General features: G+C 29.9%; 1 protein-coding gene across 4 annotated transcripts in view; it reads right to left on the minus strand.

Annotated features, from left to right (window-relative positions):
• LOC149093488 (kin of IRRE-like protein 3) overlaps positions 1-16806 on the minus strand; it is a 79062-nt gene that overhangs the window by 61082 nt on the left and 1174 nt on the right. The window lies entirely within an intron of this gene.

Here is a 16806-nt window from a genome sequence, read left to right on the forward strand (position 1 = left end):
TTCTTCTTCTTCATCCTTACTTTTTACAAAATCATTCAAACAATGAAACAACAATGTAAACTGTAAACAACAAACAAGGCATCAGCGTGCCAATGAAGCCTTCAAGCTCATCAAATAGCACACATATAAACAAGAATAACAAAGAAATTTTTATTGAAGAGATTGATTGTTTTCACAGAGAAGCATCATAAATCACGAATTAAACAGTCAATCATTTTGCAGGTTAAATTGTTGCTGCCAATTAAAAGCTGAAAATTGCAAGAAGAAAGAATGATTCAAGTAAAAGCAAAGTTGCAGGTAAAGATTCAATTTACTCTTGTAAAGGTGAAGAAATCGAAATTCAATTTCAATTGTTTTTCAATGTCATTCAATAATGGATATTCAATCAAATGATATTCATTTTGTCGAGAAACTCGTCCAACAATTAATATCACTTTTCCAATCAATACTAATTAGTGAAATATTTTACCTTTTTCATTTGGATTCATTTAATGAAATGTTTAAGTTGAAAAACAAAACACTTTCAATCGATAGTTCAATTCAAGTTAAATTAAAGCTTTTTACCAGAAAAGCTGTAAAATCTGGTAAAAAAAGGTAAATGCTTCTTCAACTCAACCCATGAAAAGGTTTTTTTTATGTTATCAAGTTCATTGATACATTTTGCCATTAAAAACGTAACCTTTACTTTTATATCTTTTGCTCTTTCAATGTATCATTGAGTGAAGAGTAACAATCATTTGGAGGCAATTTTGTAAATCGTAAAATATGATGGACAAAAGGTAATGATGATAACCTTGAATCGATTTTTGATGATAAAAATCAGATCATCTAATGTACTCATTGTTTGAAAATAGCTTTTCTTTATTCCATCGACAGAATGAGTATGAAATGGTGAAAGAACTGAAGAGCATTTTGTCAATCCTGGATTCAATGCCGTTGATCCGCTTTAATGTGTTGTTATCATGTGTAAAAGTGACAGCTAACTAAACTTGTTTTCACCTTCAATTAATTGAATGGACCAATTTCAAGAGCTAAATTATTCAATATTTTTTATGTTACCTTTTGCTTCATCCTTACATTATTCAAAATGTTGAGGATAAAAAAGGTAACTCAAGTATCTTTTGATTGTTTATAGCCGCAAGGTGAATCTTTCAGGTTTCACTTATTTCAAATGTAATAATGATTATAATGATGAATTGCAATTTTATAATGAAAATTGATTTAATATCCAAATGAGACAAAGTGTAAACAAAACAAGGCACAGAGTCGATGATAATTGCAACTTGTCAATAAGATTCTTGTTTTACTTCAAATGATTATCAATTGACTTGAAGCAGTTTATCATGAATATCATTGAGTGAAAGTGAACCCAATGGTTGAGGAAGGTAAATGCTTTCACTCGCTTCGATTGTAACAGGCAATGAGGGTAATAAGTAATGCAGTTTCATGGTGGAACACTGAATTGCTGAAGAGTTTTTTTCTTCTTCTCTTCACATGGATCAGGAAATTGAGGAAAAATGAAATTGATGAGAATCTGTGAGTTACTATTTAACAGAAAAGGTAAATAGAAAGTTTGGGTTGATGAAAAGTGAGAAGATAAGATATCGAGAAGATTGTAATTGACAATGTGCTAAGGTGAATGGAAAAGTAAAAGGACAAAAAGTTAGTTGAAATTCAGGGTAAAGCTGGAAAAAAAGGTTTTCTCTCTTCTCTCGAGTTCTCATTTTCTTGGATAACGAAATGAGATGGAAGATGAGGAAAGATAAAGAAGATAATTAAGAAAAGTGCATAAATAGAGGTGAGAATTGCTAGATTACCGATCGATTGCGAGCTTCAAATTGATTACATTGAAAGTTGTGATGAAAAGTTGGTTAAGATCGAAGTGAAATTGTAAAGTAAAAAATGTTCTTAAAGTTCATTTGATTCGAAATGTGATTTTACTCTTTACAGTTGAAGCCAAAAGTATTTGTTTTCATTGAAACTTGTAAGTTAATGTACAATAAGAGGAAAATAATCAGAGTAAAAGTTAAATCAAATTATGCAAAGTGAATTTAAAAGCTAATAACATGAGAAATAAATGAGAAGAAACTTTTTTTTTAGAAACTTTTGCTTCTTCAAATGAAATAATCAGAGCAAGTTGATCATGACTAACTCAATAAAGGTTGAAATGAAAATCCAATTCTATTGATTAGATTGTCTTCAATTTCATGAAGAAAAAAACCTTTTCCAAAACAAAACCCTGAAAATCTGAAAAGGTCAAAACTCGGCCAAGTTTAAACCCTTTCAAGCAAAGGCAGCAAAAAAATGTCCGCAAACACAATTAAAACATAATTTGACAAAACTATTAGTGAACAAAGTAAAATGTTTATAAATGATTGAGATAATTAGTGTAATTTACAGTTAAAATTTTCACCATTACAATCATTAAAAGTGAGAAAAGGTGAAATAAGCAAAACAAACATTTTTATCATTCTATTGTGTTTCATGAATTATTATTATTATGATCATCATGTCTTCCTTAGAATCATGTCATTGACTTGGTAATGGTGAAAAGACACAAAACGAGACTTTTTTTTCTTCGTCAGTTTGGCCTTTTCAGGCAAGAAGAAGAAGAGAAAAAAAAATGAACGAAACAACCCAAATTATCAATGTGTTAATATTCACTAACAAGTGATGCTAATGGAGTTCATTGTATTTGAATATTGTGTGAGTTTCTCTGTGTGTTTCGGTTAATTACAACGATAAAGATGTTACTCTGGATAACCAGGAAAGCTTAATGTTTTGTTATGTAGTTGATATTATTAACAAGAAAATGGTTCTGACAAGAGTTTCTATGGCAACATCGTAAATTTGATAATTAGCATAATTATGATATTGAATTTAATAATGATGATGTTATAATATTAAACTAGTTCAGGACTTAAAGTTGCCTTTTTTATGCCAACAGGATAAATTATTGCTCATTACAATTAAGAAGAAGAAAGCAATTATATCATTAGTTGGGTTCGAGTCTTTTTTTCAGAATATTTTTTGTTCTCTTAATATTTCATTCCTGATAAATAATGCTCATAATTACCAATTCAGGTTTGATTAAACTTTAAAATAATAGTTTTTCAATAAATTATCTCATTTTTGGTTAATCAAGATAAGTTAGTTAATGGTAATATCAATTTATTAAAGGAAAACATTTTCAGATTTTCTCTCAATCGATAACATAATTGAAGTAATTATGATAATTTTGCGTCAGATTTCAGCTTCAATACTCTGTTATGGTTATTGCTGAGGTTCATGGCATTTATGTTTAGATTTAGGTTGAGATTTGAAACTGGTCAATGAAGTAAATGTTATTAGAAATCTTTTGACTTTGAAAGTATCAAAATTATCATTGGAGTCGAGTCTGTCAAAGGAAATGTTTTTTCAGGGAATCGTCATTATCGGTGAAGTGACAATGAAGGAAAAAACTGGAAATATTGGACAAAATTCCATTGCCAAGTTGAAATGGGAAATAAAATTGAATCTTTGTTGTTTTCAATGAAAAGAGTTTTGTTAAGCTTGAAAAAGAAGATAAACAAAAGTGATACAAAAATATTGATGAAATATTTATCATCAACTGGAAAAGGGAAGTCAGAAAAGTCGAGGAATTCAAAGAGGAAAAGAAAAGAATGGAAAATGAAAAATCAATGAAAAGCTTGAAACATCAGTTGAACACACAATACAAAGTTGTTGTTCAATATTTAACTTGCATGATTACGGTCAATCACTTGACTAACTTCAATAAGTACAATGTACTAGTCATGGTCATGTTTGAGTCGAAGCAATTGCCTAAAGCCTAAAACTAATAACATTGAAAATCAATTGAAACAATGTCACTTCAGTCTCAACAGATTTCAAAACTCATCTCTATTCAATTCGAGTTGCAACTCAAGACAAATCGTTCCAAAGATTCGAATCAAAATCACAAAAAATTGCAAAAACAATCGAAATCGAAACCAAAGTAAATTTCTTGAAAAAGAAAACCAGATTTTCTCTAATTTAGCCGATTTTCACATTTGGACAATCGCTTAATATGACTGACTAATTATGGAACAAGAAAAAAGTTTCGACCAAAATAGCAAATTCGTTGAGTCAAGATTTAAAATGAAGGTTTATTTGACAAAACTGAAGCTGCAATTATCTCATGGATGGATTCATTCAACACTTTGGTGCATTCAAACTTGCACGACATCAACAAAGACAGTTTGTTCTGAGTAATTGCGAATGACCAATAAGAAAGTTTTCTGGTCGAAAATAATTATTCAATAGTTTTGTTGTTTCTTTCATTTAATTTCAATTGTTTTTCACTCTCACTGTTACAATTTAAATCAATTGTTGCGTGTTCATGTCTACACTCATTGCCATATATTCCCATGCATTTGCCTGGAAATAATTTTGATTGATGTTGCTCAAGATGAATTTAAGATGAAAAACTGATCGTCAACTTTATCCATTACCTAGAGACTGAAAAGAAAAAATTAAATCAAATTTTCTTGAAATTAATTCTGTTGAGGTTAAAGAGTAAAGCAAGTGGAGAAGAAACAAAAACCTGAAAACAAAGTCTTTTCTTGTTCCATCATTTTGATTGCTCATTAATATTGTTTCCACTTTGACAAAATTCATCAATAAGCCATGAATTTTTACCTCGAAATTATGAATGAATAAATGAATAGAGAATAAATTGACTGACAATGAGAAGTGTTTTATTGGCTTTTATGCTGGTTATTTGTTAAATATTTATTAATAAAATATGAGTTAACCTTTGAAGAGAGAAGCAGAAAGGAGTAAAAATGTAAGAAAAAAAAAGATTCTTAAATAATCCAGAATATTATTTTCATATTGTTCAATAAAGTCAACAATGATGATTTTATTATCACATTGGTTTGCTTGTTTGCACACATTTGAGTGAAATTAGAGTGACAACGTAATGACACAAAAAAAGTAAAACAACATTTAATAAGAGATGAAAATTGAACAAAAAATGAAACTTGGAATCGACCTTTACATTGACTGAGTTTATCCATTTATTTGAACAAAAAGAGAATCTAATTTGAATTTTCAAATATTGAACAGTCAAGAATGACAAACCTCATTGCAATATAACAAACTCCCAGCAAGAACAAAATTTACCCAAAAATGTAGACAAACAATGACTAATCAGAAGTTCAACTTTTCAAAATCGATCACAATTTGATCATGAAATGGTGAACAAAAGGCAAGATTAAACATAATTATGTTAACAGATAATTCAATATTCAGAATCAGATTCAATGGAAATGGCATTTTAGCGGAAAAGAGAGAAAAAAACATTTTCTTTTCTTTTCTGATAAATGGTCTTCCATTGAATCGCTTTTAATAACTTCAGGGGAACAATCAACGTTTTCATATAAATAATGTAATGTTTATCAAAAATATAATTAACTCCATCATTGGATTGGTCACTAAGGGTTACTTTGCTTCTCTTCACCAAAACCAATTACAACACACATGGAACAGAAAAAAAGGAGAAAAATGAGAAAATTTTCTTCTTCTAATGTTGATTGTCATCCACACTCATTCACACTTATATTACGTCTTCAAGTTCAGAGGATAATAACATGTTCACCTTCATCCTCATCATTTTCAACACCAACTTTTCATTCAATTCTTAAACGCTTCTTTCTACTTCGTTAATCACTTTTATCAATCGTTTATCAAAATGTTCATTATCCATGTTATCCCATTGTTTCCATCCTTTTTGCCTTCCATTCTTTCAATTCATTTATCTGATTGTTCATCATTATCATCTTTATGTAAACAACAATTAAAACATTCCATGTGTTAATAATTATTCAGACAAGTGTAACAATTGACTGAATAAACAGTAAATTGTTATCAAATGTAAAGGTAACATTCAAAGTGGATAAAACAATCAATTGGTGCTTCTTAATGCTACTCCTGTTACTGGTCATGTAAATGGCAATTGTTACCTTATATTGTGAGGTAAAACAATTGAGAAATGTAATTATTTTAATTGTCACAAAATGATTTCGATTCTCTTCCAACCGATCAAGAAAAACTAATCATTGAAGTGGAGCAATCAAATCGATGTTATTTATTCCAATCGTTATCTCCATTTCAATATTAAATGAAAGGTTAACTTGAAACTTGGGAAATTATGTGAATTCACTTGATGAAGCAAATGATTTTTGTGACTTTCATCAACAAATTTGACAATTCAATTGTGGTCAAAGATATTATTTTAAAATGTAAATTACAATTGAGAATGAAATAATTCTAATTCAATTGCTTCCAATTGGAATTGTTGAAGCAAAAATTTAAATTCAATTTTCTGCAAAGTTCCAATCAGCTTTTCAGCAATAATTTGAAAACTCAATAAAATAGACTTTTTAGCTTCTCTTTAAATGCAAAAAAATCGATAAGTCAAAGTGTAAGGTCAATGTAATGCATTAATTGGTCAGAATATTTTTGGGTTAAAATGATAATGATAGCTTTAATATGATATTAAAGGTTTTAATCAACCAAATTGTTATATTGTCATTAGCATTAAATGAACATTGAAATTGCTTCCATCTTAATTGAGTTCAAGTTCAATCGAGCGAAAGATTCAAAGTTTTTTTTTTCAGTTGAAAAGCAATCAAAATGAAAGTCAAGCTTATGATCAGAGAATCAATAAAGTAATTTAACATGGAAAAGTCATGAGTTTGATTAAGATGGGAAAACAAGAACAAATTGTTGTTTCATTAATTTTTATTAATTAACTTTTACAGGTAAAAACATGGTAAAGCAATAATCTTATTAAAGTCAAGATTGAAGAGTAAATGATTTGTCCATTGAGAGTTGAATGTTAGTCGCTTGAAAATGATATTGTTTTTGGGTTGCAATCAAATGTCTGGTTCATTGCTATTTTCATCTTGAAACAGATGAAATCCATTGGAATGAATTGCATTTTTGGAAAAACCAGAAAATGCAGAAAAATCAATAAACATTGCAAATCATCAATCATTCATTTAAACAGAATCAATAGTTAAATGCGCTAATTTGTTGAATTGGTTAAATGTTTAACAATCAAGTTCATGCGTAAAGTTAAGGTGAAGATGAACCAGAGTTAAACAGGGAAAAGATGAGAATTGAAATGAAGCAAAATAAGGTTAAGTGTAAATTTACTGTTAAATGACAAAAGATTGCTTGTTACTTAATATCAATGAATAATGATCTTTTCTAATAAAACACACTTTTCTGTTATCCTCATGATAATCATGATTCTGTCTTTCACTTTTGTCTCTCTATTCATTGGATCCATTCATTCATCAAATTGAACCAAAGAATCAATTTGTCCATAAGAGTCAATATATTGATTAGTGCCATTGATTATGAAAATGATTTATTCTTGTCATTTGTTTAATAGGGAAACCTATTTGATTTGAATTACTCTTCATGACATCAACAGCAAACTGCCATCAGCAGCATTTCACTTTACCTGATTTACTTTCTGTGATTCCATTAATTATCACCATTTTTATTGTTATTTTTTTGAGCAAAATAAAAAAAGGAAAACCTTTAACATGCAAAATGCGAATCAAATGAATGTCAAATGGCTGTTAATAACACAACTAAAGAAATGAGTTAACAGTAATGATGATCAAAGGCGCAACAGAAAAGTTGATTACAATTAGTTGAGAAAAGGGAAAAGGTTGAAATTCATAATTGGTCGGAAACACGGTGAGTCAAGAAAAGGCATTTCATGGAGTTTCAATCATCAATTGGATTTTGCTGATAAATTTTATTCTCCAGTTTCTGAAAGCAGATTATTGATAAGTAAATGTTGAGTGCAGGTTGACGTTGACCAGAAAACATGGCGATAGAAATGTTCTTAAATGATTTATTCTCAGTTAATTAATTACTTTTTCAATGTTCACTTTGGTTCCAAGTCGTTGAATTACAAATTCAACTGATTCCAATCACGAAGTCAATTTTAAATTCAATTGACTGTTTAATGTTGGATGAACAAGTAAATTATCTAATCAACATTGACTTTCAATTAGCGTTAAGTAAAAAACAATTTACGTAAAAATCATTTTCAGAAGGCAACAGATAACGGTTCTGTGATGACATTAAATCATGATCAAGATGAGTTTTAAAGGTAAAAAAATATCACTTTAATAATTGCAAGTTCAAGCCAAGCACGAGAGTCTGGTGACAAATAGAGAGAGATTAATTTGAATTAACATCGAAATGAAATTTTACAATTCAATTATAACCAGATAATGTTGATTACTCTTTGCAACTTGAGATTGACATGAACGTTGGTCAAAACCTTTCACAGGTTGTCATGAACATGAGCCTTGAATATACACATAATATTGCTGTCAACATCATAACCAAACAATTTATCTCATGTTTTTTTTCTTCTTCATCATTAGTCTTAATTTCGCAACTATTCATGCCTATTATCATTAATAGGAAAAGCATCATTTCTCTCCTCATCATTTCCATCATTTGCATGAAGTTGATGGAAGCAAAAAGAAGCGCAAAAAAATGAGATTCGGTGCAAAAATGTTGATCACTTTGATCGGTTGACATTGAATCACGATATTAGTGAATGTAAAGTTATTGCTTTTGTCAGGTAACAGCCATTGAGTGAATATTAAATGACAATCTTGATTGCATGTTATCGTAATCATTAAACAAATATGAGACATCAAAGGATAAAGGACAAAGGCGATCAAATCTTGGGTCAACTTTACTCAACAACAAAAGGTTAATTAACAGATCATTCACAAGTCGCAAAAGTAATCCCAAATTCAATTGCAATGTTGAATGCAAATAGATCACAATTTGCTTTTAAAATTTCATCTCACACAATCTGACTAATATTGCAATTGATAAGTTATAACAAGTTAATGCAAAGTTTGCATCGAAAATTAGATTAATTGTAAATTAAATTAACCATAGCCAACATATTCAGCAGTGAGCAGAAAATATGGTTTAATGATTCTATTAATATTAACATGAAGCAATTTAAAGGAATTAAATAAACCATTTAATCACTTGATAATTGGCTGCTTTCAATACAATTTTAAATACTTTGTTCAACATTGCGATTGGAAATGTAAATATTGATCATTAGGTTTGGAATTTTCAATTTCAATGAATGATAATCATGACAATTTATGAATAACTAGTCAACACTTGGCCATTTTCGTTCATCTCTCTCTCTTTCTCTGTGGTTAAATGTTCTGTGCTATTCTGCATTTATTATCATTTATTCATAGATTGAGTTTCACCAACATCATCATGTTAATGTAAATCTTTGTAAACTTGGAAACACATTTGGTAATCAATTTATGTATAAAATGGAGAGAAGAGAAGTAAAAACTCAAACAACTGAGAACACAAATTTAAAACTAAATTGTTAACGTTGTTGGATTCACCATGTTAATCAAATTTATTTCACGATTCAGTTAACTTGAACACACCATTCTGAGCACATTGGAAAATAGAGAAATGCAAAGAAAAATGAAACTAACAGTTCAACTTGAATACAACAAGAAAACTGTGAAATGTTTACTCACTTTTTTCAACGAAAATCTTATTCTGGTTTAGTTGAATAAAAGCAAAAGGTAAACATAAAATATAATCAACAGAATCGCATTATTATTCACAGCAAATTGAGTTCAGAATAATTATCAATGAATAAACAGTTTTGCGATAATTTCCTTCTAATTTCAGGTTATTTTAAGAAACTTGCATTTTCCTTTAAATCGACATTTTTTTCATCACTTATTAACCAAAAGTAAAGGTTAATCAAAAGGTAAGAGTTGATGAATGTTGATGAATAGAGAGAAGATAAAGATTTGTAAAATGATGTGTAAATGATGGAAATGGACTTGTATTGTTGAAGGTGCTTCTTTTCATCGTCATCTTCATCTAATATTGTTTTGTCTATTGAGACTTTATTCACTGGAGAATAAGATACGATTAAATGGTAAGAGAATCACAAGAAAAGTTGAAGATGATGAAGAAAAGAGAAATGAATCAATCCAAATGCAGTTTCATTTCCTTGGCTTTACTTTTTTATCTTCATTGTCTTCTTTTTCTCGGCTAACATTTTGTTTAAGATTCAAGACAAAACCATCAGAATCTTCAGTATTAGCATCTTCGTTACTTTCCTCTGTTTTTCCCTTCTTTTTCTTCTTCTTCTTCTGTTTCCAAGAAAAAGAAGAAAAGAGGTAAGAAAAATGGAGTTTCATGTTGGTTGAGATGAACAACAATCAGTAAAATGAAATCAAAGGTAACCAAGAAACATACTGTTTTCTTGTTCTTCCTCATCCTCTGTTTATCCTAAATAATCATTTCCCTCAAACCTATCAGATAACTTTTCTCTTCAATATTATTACTCTGAGAAAGTAAGATGAATATAGCAAGATGTTTAGTTTGATAATGATCATGATGGAAACGCCATTTAACTCTAGATTTACTCAATTCACGACAATTGATTGTCTTTCAAGACTTGCAATTTTCCTTAGCAAAAAATATGAAAACTCAATTTGCACAGAAAAAAGTTTCTTCATTAGAAATGAAAATCTCTGATCTCTTGAAATTCATCAACTAATTAAACTATTAAAGAAAGATAAACATGATTAGAACATCATGTTGAAGATTCGATGATGAATTTTAACCATTGAATGCGATTAACTTGACAATACAAATGATATTCAATCAATTATGCAAGTTATTTTCGGATTTGCTTCCCATTATCATGTTAATGATTGCTATTATAATTGTGATTATTCTCATTATTACCATTATTATCATCAGTATTAATGAAACAGATAAGAATTGCCTTACGGTGAAAATGAATTCTCAGTCGGTGACAGTCAACAGAAGCATTTAATGCATTTTTTGTTTGTTTCAACTAATCAGTTCTGCCTTTTCCAGATTCTAAGTAAACTTCAATTCTCGTAATTGGTGAAACAATGTGACCATTATTTTGTTCAACAACCTCGAGGCTTGATTCACTTTCACCAAGACTTAATCACAGTTGTACAACAACTGTTATGTTTAATTTTCATTACAAAAACTTTGCTCAATACAAATTTATCATTTAAATGTAATCAAAATTTCTCATTCCTTATTCATACCTTATCTCGGCACCATCAACTTATTCACCCTTTGCTTTCATTAAATTGAAAATAATTTATCAGCATCATAATTCAATCAGTAAACTGTGAAGACAAGATTGAAATGAATTTCAATATGAAAAGGAAAATGTATGTTGCTTTCATCTGAATATAATCCTTTCTCATCAGTCACTGAAACTTTGGTGCAGTCGAGTGAAGCCAAAAATGGAAATAAATCTAACAGGTAAAGATGAGAAATGAATGAAATGAGTAACCAAGAAGGTGAATTTATTGTTGAGCCAAAAAGAAGAAAAAATGAAAAATAATTTCAAGACTCCCTGTGGTTTTGGGCGCCTTATTGAGGTTAACATTTTTGCCTTTTCATTTTCATCTTTTATCAACATTTTATCTTGCCTTATGAATGCAATCAAAGTGCAAACTGAATGGTGGAAGAAGCTTGAAACGAGAAAAGGTGAGATGATGACTTCTGGTTGACTTGTGATCAATTTCTGAGGAAATAAAGATTCTCTTAAAAGGTAAGTTTCTCTTTGGCTCAATCCTCATTCACATTTTTATGCTCAGACAATTTATTTACATTGAAAGAGAAAAGGTTTTGTCTGAAGAGAGACAGAGATCGATACTCTTTTTTTCGTTCATAGAAACTCTTTTTCTTCTCTTCTTTTCATCATGAACATGTTGGAATTCTGATGTTGCTCAAAGGATAATGAAGGACCAAACGGATGAGAGCAATGAATGAACCAAATCAAATATAAACGACATTCTGCATCCTGTTGGCTTCAGATCCTACAGTTTGATATCATTTTTTCTTCTTCTCTCTCTCTCATGATAATTCTTCTCTCAATCATAATCAATATCATATCTACCTTATTTAGTTTCTTATTGACATGATAATAATGATGAAAAGGCGGAGAGAAAGTGGATAATAATCATTATGAGTTCTCGTTTAGAGAAGAAACAAAAGTTGAATTGGAAAAGAAAAGCAAAAGTTTATATCAAATATAACAAACTCAACATGGAATCTTGCAATCTCTCAAATCTGTTATCATCCATTTATCCTATTGTCAACTCTCATCCTGAATTACAGATTTAAAGTTATTAGAACAGAAAAATATCACATTAACGGTTTATTTCATTTCAGATGACAATCAGCCTGTAACTCGACATGAGTTGACATCGAGTATTTGGTTTATTTTCATTCAACTGATAAACTCGTTGATTGGCCAAACGGTCACTTTCATTACTCAAGAAGCTCTTAACAGTTGATTTGCAAATCATGAATCGAAAGACTTTACTCAAGAGATGAAACTTTTAAAAGTTGATTTCAGAAGAAGCATTCGATCGCTTTAGACACTAAACGGAGTTTCAACTCGGTGCTCGACTCAAGACTAGATAAGAAATGTCAACAAGTTGAACTGATTGGAAGAAAAGTTGAAGAAAAAATTGACTCATGTAAGGGCATCATTAAAGAATCGATTGTTATCAGTTATTAAATTATCATTATGAGTCAATAAACGACATAATAAGATTACATTGGGGTTAACCTTAAATCATTGGAAACTTTTTCTTCTCCTTCCATGTCTAACACTCATCTATAGACATTACTCACAAAACTACTTTTATTGACCCAAAACTGTATCATTACAATTAGATTAAATACAGGAATACATGATATACATCATATGCTTTCAATTGGATATTATTAGGATAATTTTAATTTAATGGCAAATGGAGAAAGGAATGAAACTATTGATCAGGAAAAGTTGAAACTGATGTAACCGTCAAGAAGAAGAGAATCGCATTTTGATTAATTTGAAATTAAATTCAAGGCAAAATGTGGCAAGAGATTACATTTACTGTATGTTAAATCACTTTTGTTGGATATTATCTCGCCATGAGTAAGCAACATTATATTAATAAAATAACACAAGGCGTAAGGGAAGAGAACAAGATAATCAGTAGCTTGTCAGCTTTTGGGGCTCATTACTTTTGAGGTTATTTTGTCTTCTCTTTCAGTGGAGAAGATGGAAGAAGAAGGAAGAAGATGCAGGGATGAAGCAAGTATCAAAATGAGATGAGAAGAGAAAAAGAATTCGGAATCAATGTCAATGGATTTAACTTAACAAGACTACATCACAATTATATCGTACATTTTACTGGGAGGTAAACTTGGATTAACAGGGAAGCAACAAAATTGTAATACCATTTTCCTTTTTCCCTCACTTTCATGCGGAATTTTTGTCAATGGAATCGAGAAAATGGTGAAATTCCATTTTCAAGAGCAATTTCTTTTACCTCTCTTTTCATCACTTTTATTGCGCCAAAAAACAAATTGAAATTATTTCATCAAAATAAGCGTAACTAATAAACTGATAAAATTGGTTTGCTGTTCAAAGTGTGTTAACATTCACACAATAACAAATGTTGTTTATGGTTTAGATCGTCATTAGATGCTTTTTTGTCCTCAAATGAGTTTACCATATAATTTACTGGATAAATTGATATCGATCTATTAATAAAAGTAAATGATGATTCAAAGGGAAATAAGTTAATTAGCAACTTTTACAGGTAAAAAGTTAAATGAAAAAGACATTTTTCATCCTCGATTTATCGATCAGTCACTTTAAGCCATCTTCAAGTAATTAGCTAAAAGTCACTAAAATACGTGAAATGTCACCATCCAGGAACATGGAGTTTAAACAATCCAAATCAAAACAAATTTAAATTACTTTGCAAAGCTAAATCGATAAGTGTAATCAAAATATCGAACATTTCACGAAAAATAAACTGAGAATTTGTATTTTCCATGTTTCTTGGAAAACTTTGGTGCAAAGAATTTAGATTTGATTTCGAAGTCAAAATATAAGGTTGACATTTAAAAGGATTTCAATATTCACTTTCGAGGTGAAAATGAGATCAATATTATTCCATGACCAATTGATACGAGAAGATTGAAAAGTAGACTCAATTGTCCGTCAACATTGAACTAAAATCGAAAAAATTGACTCGAAATTTTCTATCTTTGATCATTTAAATTGGTGAATCTACTGAACTTTGAAATGGTGAACATTGAAAGGTAATAATCGATGAAATACTTGGCCGTTTCATGTGAAAATAATAATCGGTAAAAATGATTATCGAGTAAAAAGAGTTTTGTTTATCCAATTTTGTGTTGGTTATTATTGTGACAAATAATGAATAGTTTTTGGTTCAAGAGTTCACACATGGACAGCATTAATGAAATAGATTATTGATCAAATTGTAATAATAATAGTAATAAGTAAAGAGAGATTTGGGAATTAATACAAAACTATATTTACAGTTACTATCAATGCTAATGGTGGAAACATTATTTCGCATTATTGTGTGATTATAAATATTGTAATAAGGTAATACAATATAAAGTAAAGAAGATGAAAAGCAATGGGAAAAGAAGGTGAAAATCTGTAAATTACAGTAAAGGTGTTGGAATTGAAAGAGTAAAGGTTATACTGGCAAGATTAACCAACAGGAGATAGTCAGGATTCCCTGCTGTTCACATGATGAGAAGAGTTTCTAATTATAATGAAGAGCAAAAAGGATGATGGCGATACTTTGATTAACATTTACTTTTAGTGTGTGAATAGCATTGAGATGATGATTAAATGAACATAAACTTTCTTATCTGTCTGTCTGTTCATGAAAATGGATAAAACGGAAATCCTAAACTTAACTTTATTCAGTATTACTGTAAGTGAAATCAATGATATATATTCAGTGAAAATACACTTTCACTTGTCAACAACTCTTGACATATTAAAAGACAAACCAATCTCTCGATTTGGTCCCATGTTCAACTGAATGGACTTGAATTGGGCTAAATTTAGCTTCATTTACTCTTTACATTGAAAAAGTTTTCAGCTTTAAATAAGTAAAGTTTATTAGGGAAAAGCAATAATCATAATCAAAGTAATCATTGTAATGATAATAATCATAAACAACTTATCTGCTTCTGTCAAGTTCAACATTGTAACCAAAAACAATAAGTTTCATGACAACGGGAGCTTGCTATTCATGAGACTGTAAAGATTGACTCAAGTCCATCAAATTTACACGCTTTCAATGTTATTAAAAAGCTTGGATTTACCCAGATTACCTTGCTAATAATATTATTGCTGTTATTACTTTTATGATTACAATTGCAATTATTGATTATCATTATCATTGCTATTAATATCAGTGAGTATCCAACTCCACCCAATTTCCCTCGTTTTTTGGCCTTTTCTTGTTTCTCACCTTTTCAATGTTTCCTATTTTATGGAAAAACAGTGAAAAGTAGGAAAATGTTTACTCAATGCTTTTACAACACGACAATGGTGATTGCTCTATGGCTTTCAGTTCATCTTGTGTTCCGTTTTTATCACCAACTTTCGATGATTCATTTGCCTTTCCATTGACCAAGGTCAATACAAGCATAAGGGTAAAGGTAAATGTTATTATTACAGTAAATATGCATTGATAATGGGTCGAGCAAAGAGTCGAGTAGACTAAAGCCCAAGAGGGTTAAAAGGGAGGCTAAAGGGTCATGGTTTAAAGCCACAGGAATGAGTATTGAGTTGCAGGGAACAACAATTAATGAATCAATGGGAGCAAGTGGGAGTTGATGGCAATTATTATCGATGGTTGTGGGTAGTTGAGGGGAGAGGAGAGCGAAAGAGCCAAGAGAAAGAGACTGGCCAAATGAAGGGACAAATGGATAAAGGATGGTATTGAATATGAGTTAAATGAGATTGAATGATACTCGAGGGAAATGTTTTTGGAGTGTCTTTTGTCCTCTTACACACTGAAAACCAAATGATTACCTGAATTAACTAAATTTGCTCATTTATTTGACTTATGACAGACCAGTCTGAAATGTCTCATATGTTTTCATCTACATTTTGTCTCTACATTACTTAAGTCCATTTTCACCCTTCTCAATGGACTTTCATTTAAAGATGAAAACCATTTGCTTAAATCAACTGTCTATTCAAACTTTATTTTCAAATAAATTTTTCCATCAAATGGAAAGAATAAATATTTAATCTGAAAAGTTCAATTAAAATACTAATTAAATGCAATTCACTCTTTATTGCTCTTCCTTAGTCTTGATTGAGTCAACATAGATGTTGACCTGAACTTGCAAGGAATAACTTTTCTCAATTATTTGTCGCAATTTAAAGACTCATCATAATTAGGAAAACTTCAGATTCATTTGCATGAAGTTGACAAAAGTCAGATTTGGTGCAAAAATGTTGATCATTTACTTGATCGGTTGACATTAAATCACGATATTAGTGAATGTAAAGTTATTGCTTTTGTCAGGTAACAGCCATTGAGTGAATATTAAATGACAATCTTGATTGCATGTTATCGTAATCATTAAACAAATATGAGACATCAAAGGATAAAGGACAAAGGCGATCAAATCTTGGGTCAAGTTTAGATCAAAATAATGTTGATTGCAATGTCTAGAGTCCAGCAAACTTGAATACAATCGATTTTTTTGTCTCATCATGTTTTTCCAATCAGTAAAAGTTGCTAATTAAACTTTGAGAAAAGTTATTGTTAATGAGTTGTTGATGATTCATTTAAAATGAAAGCTTTTGCCAAC

The sequence above is a fragment of the Tetranychus urticae genome, chromosome 3 (genome assembly GCF_039701765.1).
Source record: "Tetranychus urticae isolate SD_2017Ah chromosome 3, NJAU_TeUrti_SD_1.0, whole genome shotgun sequence".
Classification (NCBI taxonomy): Eukaryota; Metazoa; Arthropoda; class Arachnida; order Trombidiformes; family Tetranychidae; genus Tetranychus; species Tetranychus urticae.